Source organism: Notamacropus eugenii, chromosome 4 (assembly GCF_028372415.1).
Source record: "Notamacropus eugenii isolate mMacEug1 chromosome 4, mMacEug1.pri_v2, whole genome shotgun sequence".
Taxonomy (NCBI): Eukaryota; Metazoa; Chordata; class Mammalia; order Diprotodontia; family Macropodidae; genus Notamacropus; species Notamacropus eugenii.
Genome location: NC_092875.1, coordinates 372,287,096 through 372,297,064, shown reverse-complemented (window position 1 = coordinate 372,297,064; position 9,969 = coordinate 372,287,096). Strand labels below are relative to the sequence as shown.

Genomic DNA, 9,969 nt, shown 5'->3' with positions numbered 1-9,969 from the left:
ACTGTGCTGGTCTACATTAAGGAAATCACTTCTTAAAGCAGAAAATAAAGCATATATTTTACACTGGATATAATATACACCTCCCTTAAACTTTTCTGTGTATCAGCTGCCTTTGGAATAGGGGAAATTGGGAAATTCAAGGGCAAAAATAGTGCCCATGTATTTTTTTTAATTTTTTTTCCTGTTCTATTATTTACTCTAACAAATGCTCCCTTGCATTTGTAAAAGAAAGAAAAATAAACACAATGACTAAACCTACTTTATTTCTTCTCCATTCTGGGGATTATCGCAATATTTTAATTTGCGTTCTATTGTAGGATGTAACTCATTTTTATGGACATTTTCCCAGTAGTTCTAGGAAATGTGTCCTTTCAACCTCTCTTTCTCTCCTGGCTAGGCTCTGAAGACATCTGAGATTTTCTTTGCCTTTTTCCATTATGCTTTGAAGTGGCTGATCTAGAGAATTCCCTGGGTACCACCTTAGTAGTACTTGTCCTTTCAGTGATACAGTGGCTGTGGAAAAGAATCTTCATAGATAATTCCCAGCTCAATTCTTCCCATCACTAGTGCAGCGAAATGTTAGAGTGATGGGATGAAAAAGCCCCTTTGGCTTTACCAATCCTATGGAGTGATGAAGTGGGGAAACTCTCATTTTTGATGTTATTCAGGTACACTTAAGTGGGAGAGATGCACTAAATTGACAAAGATCCTTTACTTGCTGAAAATTAGCGTATAGAAGGAAATTTGTTTACCTCTTCCTGCCTGGAAGCAATAAAATGAGAAATTCCCAAGCACCATTCAGGAATGAATTTTGCTTCTTCCAGGAATCCTGAAAAGAGATGAAGACAATCCCTGAGGTCCTTTGAATCCTTTCATGCTGTGAAAGGATTTCTTCCTTCATGGAACAGCAAGTTATGGCTTTACATTTTCCAAAGCCTAAAAGGGAGAATTGAGGTTGGTAATATGAGTCAGCTTTTGCCAACATTATCTCCCATGTTTCCCAGACAAATGTGGGACACATACTTTAATACCTTTAAATCAGTATCTGAAAGTAGAGATAGGCAGAGCTATAGTTTGGGAAATGAAAATATTTCCTTTGCAAACCTAAGCCCCATAGTTTGGATCAAGCAAACGGAAGTGGAGCACTGAAGCGAGACTGTTGCTGAAGCACTAAAAACCATGCTATTACTTGTTCCAAAGCTTCAGGCTATTTATAATCCAAAAACTTATCTGTTTGGGCAAACAAAGGCAATCACCCATATGCTCAATATGATACAGCTAGAAAATTCCATTTAATATATTCTAAATGAGGCAGAAAACTAAGGGCTGAGATTATTTTGATTTTTGGACATTATTGTTATTGTTTTTGGTTCTAACTTTTTAAGTTTTGTGTTTATGAAAGTTTCCAGTGATAATAGTTTGAGACAGTGTAGTCTGATGAAAAGTGCAACAGACTAGGGATCAAAAGGCTTGGATTTTGATCCTGGTCCCATCCATTTACCCCAACTCGCAGTGAGATCTTGGGGCAATGATTTCTTGTCTCTCCACTCCAGATCATTCTCCACTCTGTTGCCAAAGTGACCTTTCTAGAGTAGAGGTCTGACCATGTCACCTCCTCCTTGATCCCTACTCAATAAATTCTGGTGGTTTCATGTCACCTTTGATAATTTTATGTATATATATATATATACACACATATGTGTATATATATGTATATACACACATATATATGTAGAGAGAGATATACACATAAACATATGTGCAAGTATATATACACTCATTCATATGTTTGTTTTATATGCACACACACATAAACACACATGTACACACACTGTGTTTGACCTTAAGATCCCTTCATAACCTGCCATTCCTCAACTTTTGAGGTCTTACCACACTTTACATCTCTCCCATCCCCATTATATTTTCCAATTTGGTGACACTAGACTCCTTGTTAACCCTTGACAGAGATACTCCATCTCCTGACTGCTTTCACTGGATAGTTTCTGGAATCCTTTCCCTTCTCATCTCAGTTTCTGGCTTCTTTGTTCAAGTCTCAGCTAAATTCTTACCTTCTACAGGAAGCCTTTCCCAATCTGCCTTAAATCTAGAGCTTTCTCTTTAATGATTACTTACTACTTATCCTGTATATAGCCTATTTGTACATAGTTGTATCAGTGTTGTTTTCTTGATTAGACTGTTAGCTCCATGAAAACAGGAACTATCTATTGCTTTTCTTTAAATCTCTGGCATTTAGCATAGTGCCTTGCACATTTATTGCTATTCATTTGTTTAGTCCTGGGCAGCATTTCATGTCTCATCTAGCTCATACTAGCCATTGATTACATGTGTATTGATTGACTGAGTTTAGTTTCCTCATCTGTAAAGTGAGATGGTTAGATTGTAAGATTCTGCACAGCCTTTGTAACTCTAGTGTTATATGTTTTACTAACAGAAGAATTTCAGGACCTGAGACAGGTATTGTCAATGATATTTAGGCATGAAGCTGTTTTATTTTAAAAATATTAGTTTTGGAGTTAGAAGACTTTTTTTTCATTTGTAGTCACTAGGTATTGGCCCTTCAAAAGTCCCATAAACTCTATTAGCCTGAATTTTGTCATCTGTAAAATTTTCAAAATGTTTTCTGATCTCAGAGGATTGTTGTGAGTAGTAAATGAACCACTTTAGCTTGTGACATGTACTTCTTTGTAAATGAAATAGATGAAGAATGCATTTAATTGGATGATGCTATGAAGTTGGAGGGGCAGTCATTTGATTTGATCCATGAGTCAATATCAACATTCCAGATGAAAAGCTAGCTGGGTACATAATTAAATAAAGGAAGATTGTAGAGTATATCTCATTTGCATAATTATACAAACACCAACCAGCTGAAGGTTTTCTGTGAAATAGAAACTTATCTTTGTTATCACCAGTATTCTTACAATGATTTTATAATAACCAAGAATTATATATCTCTGAAGAATGAAAAGAATCAAAAAATTTGTATCACTCAGAGAAAAATGATGAGATATATAGTGGGCATGAGTAGGATTTCATATATTCTCAACAATAACTTACATGTAAAAATCTATACAAATGAGATAAAAAAAATGGGAAACCAAAAAAAGGGAGAAAATCCTGGTAGTAACCAGGTAAATTCCAGGTAGTAACAGGGAGAGATAAATAAATAGCCTTCATGATACACCGAGACAGAAAAAGTTACAAAATCTAAAGAAGAGCTACAGGATCTCCAGATATGGTATGTAAGAAGACAGACAAGAGTGGAACAACTCATGGATTTAGTGAAATATTTAAATATTGATAAATGACAAAACACAATATGTCATTGTCAGCTATATTTGTCTCTACATTTTATGAGGTGTTCAGAAAGTACTAACACATTACCTTAAGTATGGTGCTCCTGTTGAGTCATTTAGGGCCACCTGTGGCTCTAAGAAGCTGTAGCATGTATAGTAGCCACTCTCCAGATAAACCATTTCAGCAGACAGGCTAAACCAGGATGAGGGTAAGTGACAGTCCTCAAACTCATCAGTGAGTTAGGGAAGATGTCTATCTCCCATCATGTAGAGACTTCTCCCAGCAGAATGGGTGGATGAGAATCATCTGTTCCAAAGGTCATGAGGAGCCTGGAACAGGCACTGTGGATTGCTTTGAGGTTGGTGAGACAGCTAAGACACCAGGGTTATCCATTGCATCCTGGGCCATCACCAGTCATCTTGATTTTTGTTCTGCTACTGAGCTCTGATGACTTTGAAAGAGAGAGTGAGGCTTAGGATTTTGAGCAACTCTGTCTTACTTAAATCCAATTCACATGCAAATGAAGACATCATCCATGATGTCATTGGTCCTTTTAGAAAATTAAGGATAAATAGCATCTTTGTTTATATTTATTGTTATGGGTTCTTACGGAAAATCTGTATGAATGACTTTTGTTTTATTTTAAACAAATACATATAGAATCTGTGACTATAACTCTAGGAGGTGTGGAGGAATCATGAGGTCATTGATTCTATTTTGATGACTTCATAGATTCTTTTTTTTTGCCAGCAAATTAAAGGAAAGCCCTTTTAAGATACTTTTGGAAGAGATTGATTTTTGTTATGTTCTTTGTTAAGCAAAATCACACATATATACATGCATATGTATATATTCATGCATAAATATATACGTAGACAATACATTTGCATACATATGTGTGTATATGTACATATTTGTGTATATATATATATGCATATTTGAGTACTGAGTAAGGTATTAGAACTCTAGCTAGGTAGGCATGATTAGAAAAAATACTTACATAAGAATTTAAATCAGAAAATTGTTTCTCCCTCAAAAGTACACAGCCATGAACAATAAAGACAACATGTTTAATCCTAATGGATTGAGCCACTGAGCTTGATTTAAAGTACCTATCATAGGTGGGAAAAGATGATTTTAAGAGTCCTATTTTTCAATTACACAGTAAGAAAAATTTCTCTAGAAAAGTCATGCTATTCCAAAATTTTAAGGATCGAATATTTTATTGACATTGCTCCTCCTTATGAAGATCTTAGCTTCTTTTTGTTTTGGTAGAGATGTTCATGAATGGATGAGACTAAAATAATCAACTGGTGACCAGCCCTAAATATTTCGTTCTGTTCTGGGGGAGGACAATGGGGTCCTCCTCCAAGTTTGATTCCTGACTATGGAGAGAAGTGTGTCTCAGGACAGCAAAATTCTATGAGAAAGGAACCACATGCAAGTTCACTGAGATGTCTACTAAGGCAGTGGAAGCATTCCCATCTGATCCCAGTCATTGGGTATACTCACAAAAGCTCCATTGTGATATAACCTTAACCAGAAATTGTCAGAAATTCTTCTAGTAGTGGCATGGACATGATTGAAATAAATACTGGCCATGGTAACTTATCTCTTTCAGTTTATATTACATGTATCTCCAACTCTTTACCAGCTTCTTCTTCTTCCTCTAAAGGTTGACCCTACTGGATACAACAGTTGAAAAATCAAATGAGTATTATGTTGTATTGCTTAAATTCTTGTGCCTGCTGACAGGAGTGGTAGTCAGAATTTATTAAGCAAAATGCCAGTGAATTTTCTAGAACTCCTGAATTCCAAGCAGCTTTTCTGCTGTTTGGGGATGCCCAGGGTTTAGGTAAGTATTGGAAACATGAGCTCTTGGTAGAATTTTTATTTTCCACTATTATTTACTGTTATTATCTATCATAATTTTTTATTGATTTTTGCCTAGAGTAAATGAAAAATTGTGAAAATAAACCTGTCTGTTTCCGTGTACAGTGGCTCAATTATTCTAAGTTGACATCTTAGTGTTTATGAAATATATCAAGTTCAGGAAAAAGATAGAGTTTCCTAAAGAGGGGTAATTAGGAGCAAACTTTTGATAGAGTAATTTGGAAATATGGGTCCCGGAAGAATGCAGTGATTAGAAAATAGGTCAAGGGAATAGAAAGATCTGAGTTCAGCTTCTTCTTCATCTTAGGTACATGATCCTAGGAAAGTCATATAACCTCTGACTTCTCAAACCAACTCTCTTAAGACAATAATTTGTAAAATAAATATTTATCTGCTTTGGTAGATGGAATTTCCTCAGTGAAAGTGTTCAATACCAGTGGTGTCAAATTCAAATACAAACAAAGACCACTAATCCAAACATAACCATCTCTGAAGACTATATGTAGACTTAGAAAACCACGTAATTATGTTATTTCTGGTTTATTGCATTTTGGGACAGTTAAGTGGCACAATGGATGCAGTGGTGTTCCTGAAATCAGGAAGACATCTTCATGAGTTTAAATCTGGCCTCAGACACTTTCTAACTGTGTGATCCTGGGAAAGTCACTTAACCCTGTTTGCCTCAGTTCCTCATCTGTAAAATGAGCTGCAGAAGGACATAGCAAACTACACTAGTATCTTTGCCAAGAAAACTGCAAATGGAGGCATCAGGAATCAGATATGACTGACTGAAATCGTATTTTTATTTACTGTATTAAATCTTTCCCAATTACATTTTATTCTGGTTTTGGTCCCAATCTGAAGCATTGTGGGTTGCATGCTGCCCAAGCTACTTTATTCAAGCCAATGTAATCACAGGCTCAGTCTCCCTCCCCCACCAAAGATAATCCACTTTGTGGAGACCACATGGATATTACCCTTCAGAGAAGCAAGATGAAAATTGAACATTATCATTCCTGAGAATTATAGAGAGGTTGAGAGATCTTTAGTACTCACACTGAATGAAATGAATGCTCCACCTTCCCCCATGATCATAGAGAATTTAAGTGATGGCCAAGAGTGACAAAAGGAAGATTTTTTACTTTTGCTTAATTATGAAATTAACAAAGCTTTAGATCGCCAAAGGATGATGATACATTCAGCTGATTTTTGTCCCTCACCCTCTACTTTTTTTTTTTTTTGGTATCTGGTGGACTATTACTAGTAGCAAGGAGAAGTGGAGAAAAAGGATCTTCAAATTAACAAGAGCACTTACCCTCTCTTTAAGCAATTAGTAGTTCTACTCACATCGTAAATGTCATGTGAATACCCTCCACTAATACATGTGGGGTCATAGTTAATTAATTGCTGTGATATTCAATAGACCTACTGAATACAGAGGATTGTACATAGGGGCATAGTTCCTGTTCTTAAGGAGTTTGTATTATAGTCAGGATGACAACTCAGCTCTTAAAAAATGATGTAGCAGATACTGCTGCCCAATTATGCTCTTGACTAGATGATCTATATTGTCCCTTGTAAAACTGAGGATCTTTGATTTTTTTTTTTTTTGCATGGAAGAGACTCTGGGGGTTTAGAGAAGAAGAGTAATCTATATTTGATGGAGTGCTTAAGCAAAAATTCCTAGAATAAGTTGGATGTGAGTTCAGCCATAAAGGATAAACAGGATTTCGTTAGACAGAGTTGTGTTGCATAAGCAACTAATTCCACTCTGGCCATTCCACTTGGACAATGCCTTCCTATACTGAGAAGACAATGAATGCACTCTAGTAGGTAATGTGACAACAGGAAGAATTTACCTGAATAAAAAATGGAAGTATGACTAAATTTTTTAAAAACAGTTCAAACATGTTCCTGTTTCTCTGTTGTTTATTATTATAGCCTTATAAATCACAATCTCTCTTGAAACTATACCACATGTTAATAATAGCTATCACTGGGTTAGCCTTCACATAATCAAAAGAATAATTATATGTTTTGCTTAAATTGGAAAAATTAATTCACTTCTACTATAACAATTCTTCCTGTCTGATCACAGGAAAGATCAACAAAGGCAATAAGCATGTAACAATTCATTAGTCACAGTTCAGCATACTACATTGATTTCATTTATTCTGATGGAATTCATTGATTTCAGTGAAATTTATTGTTTTCTGAAGGAAGACTGTGGAATCACATTCAGATAGAAGTTTTGAAACATTTGAGAGTGTGTTACAATTATCTTTACTTTTTCCTTCCATGACAAAGCATACAACTCTCTTCTCTATTTTCAACTCAACATGTTTATCATATTCATTTAGATGATCTGTTTTGTAAATATACTTACAAGGAATATGACACCAAAAATAAAATTTAAGGAATAAAATTGTTTAAGGAAAACAAGGGTTTTTTAAAAAGATTTTTTTTAACAATAGACATGATTATTTTAACTAAGATATTTTTAAAATTCTAATTATTTTTACTAAATGCAGAATTTAAATATATACATATATGTAAATTTAAATATATAAATATATGTATATTTAACTATATACATATATGTAGATTTGAATATACACATACATGTATATATACATATACATATGTATGTATACACCCATGTATGACTTCAGACACTTGTTAGCTATGTGACCCTGAGCAAGTCAATTACCCTGCTTGTCTCAGCTCTTCTTCTATATAATAAGCTGGAAAAGGAAATGACAAACCATTCTAGCAGCTTTATGAAGAAACCCCAAATGGAATCAGAAACAGTCAGACACAATTGAAATGAATGAAAAACAAGAAACTATAAAAAATAAATAAATATTGTGCTGCGTTAATTTTTTTATTTGATTGTATTTATTTTCTCTATCAACCTGTGCAGTAAAAGAAAAATAAGTCACACCTGGGTTATCGGTATTTTTATTAACACTTCTTATTGAAATATTATCACTACGAATATGTCTTTATATAATCTGTGTAATGCAGTATCTCTATGCCAAAGAAAGTAAATGAGAAAAAAAATCTACACCTGAAATTTGACATTATGAATTTAAACATTATGCACATTATTATAGTCCAAGTGAAAGTTATACATAATCTAAATCATTATCATCATCTTTATCCTTTATAGACTTTTTGCTTTTGTTTTGCTTGAGCTCATCCCTGAAATTGTAAGAGAAAAGATTTTGGTCTTTATCACACATTTTTCTGTAGACATCACAGAGGTTCTTAAAATGTAAGATGGAGAGCTGGAGTGGTCTTAAAGTAGGGTCCACATCAGCCAACATTAACATTTTTTCAGCTTTTTTTGAGTGGTCAGCTTGTGGGAATATGATTCCAATCCCATGATAGCAGTATTTCCCTCTGAATTGAAAAGTACTCTGGAAAACTTTTTCCACAAGTTTAAATGGCTGATTTATCTGTGGTTGCACCAGGGGAGTGAAATGAACTACTTCCACATTCACCTGTGGTTCAGGAACAAAAGCTCGGCCTGGAATCATAAAGGAATGCTGAACCTTGCAGAGATACTGGGCCATGATGGAAAGTTGACTTCATTTTATACTTCCTGTATTGGCATTCAGTCTCTCAGCCCCTTCCTTTTGAAAGGTCAACGTCATCTGTGTTCTGCCATAAAAAAAGGTCCATCTCTTTTAGAAATATTTTCAAGCCACTTATTAATCAGTGGAGTAGACACACTGAAAGGCAGGTTGCCAATAGTATATCTTCCCACTTGTTTTGAAGATGTACTGGAAAAGTGTTTTCTAATTTAAAAGTCAATACATCCCCATGGACAATTCTCAGTTTTCCAGGTGCTGCATCAGATAGCATCTGTAACTCAGGAATAAACCGAGTGTCCTTTTCAACCACAAGAAGATCAGCTACTTGAGCATTAAGAATGGATCTTGCGATACTACCTGGCCCAGGGCTTACTTCATAAACATGAGCATTTTTCAGATTGCCAGTCTTTTGTACAATCTTATATAGCAGCCTCAAGTCCAGGAGGAAGTTCTGGGACAGTTGTTTCTGGACTCAGAGTCTGAAAATTTTAATGATCTCCCGGATCTTGGGCAAAGGCAGGAGGTGGAAAGCAGCTAGCTTTGCATGGGCACCCATGAGTCTGGCGCAGGCTACTCCTCAGATAGGCCTGGGTAAAGCTGCTGTGTTAATTTTTAACTGATTTATTTATTAACTAAAAAAGGAGATAAGCTTTCCTACTTTTTAATTCAAAAATGATTTTTAGAATTACTTCAGAGGAAAAAAGTACATGCATTTAACCTTTAGAACAAAAATGCTACTACTATTTGGCATTAGTCTTTTAAGTAGCTTTTATACTAGATAATTAAGTAATTAATATTTCACACCCTGGTTGAAGCATCAGGGCACCTTGCACAACAGAAATGAGGCAGCATGTGCCAGAAAAATCAAATCATCATCACCATCTTGATCACCATTTTTCTTAGACCCTGACGGGGATCACCTAGAACCCTGTATCAAAGATCTTGAGAATGCCAACGCCCCACAAACATCTGGACCTCCTTCTAGCCTAATCCTATGCACAAACGTTACCAAGAGCCTAATAGGCACAAGATTTCTGAAGGAGTCACCACCTCCCAGACCACTGGTCTTAAAGTCAGTACAGCTGTCACAGTCATTTTCCCTTCTGGGAAATGTGTAGGCCATTTATAATAACTGCCTATCAACTGCCATACAGGGCAG

At 35.4% G+C, this 9,969-nt stretch overlaps 1 pseudogene; it reads right to left on the bottom strand.

Moving 5' to 3' along the window:
- Nucleotides 1-8,274: 8,274 nt before the first annotated feature.
- Nucleotides 8,275-9,366, bottom strand: LOC140498539 (dimethyladenosine transferase 1, mitochondrial-like; annotated as a pseudogene).
- Nucleotides 9,367-9,969: the final 603 nt, after the last annotated feature.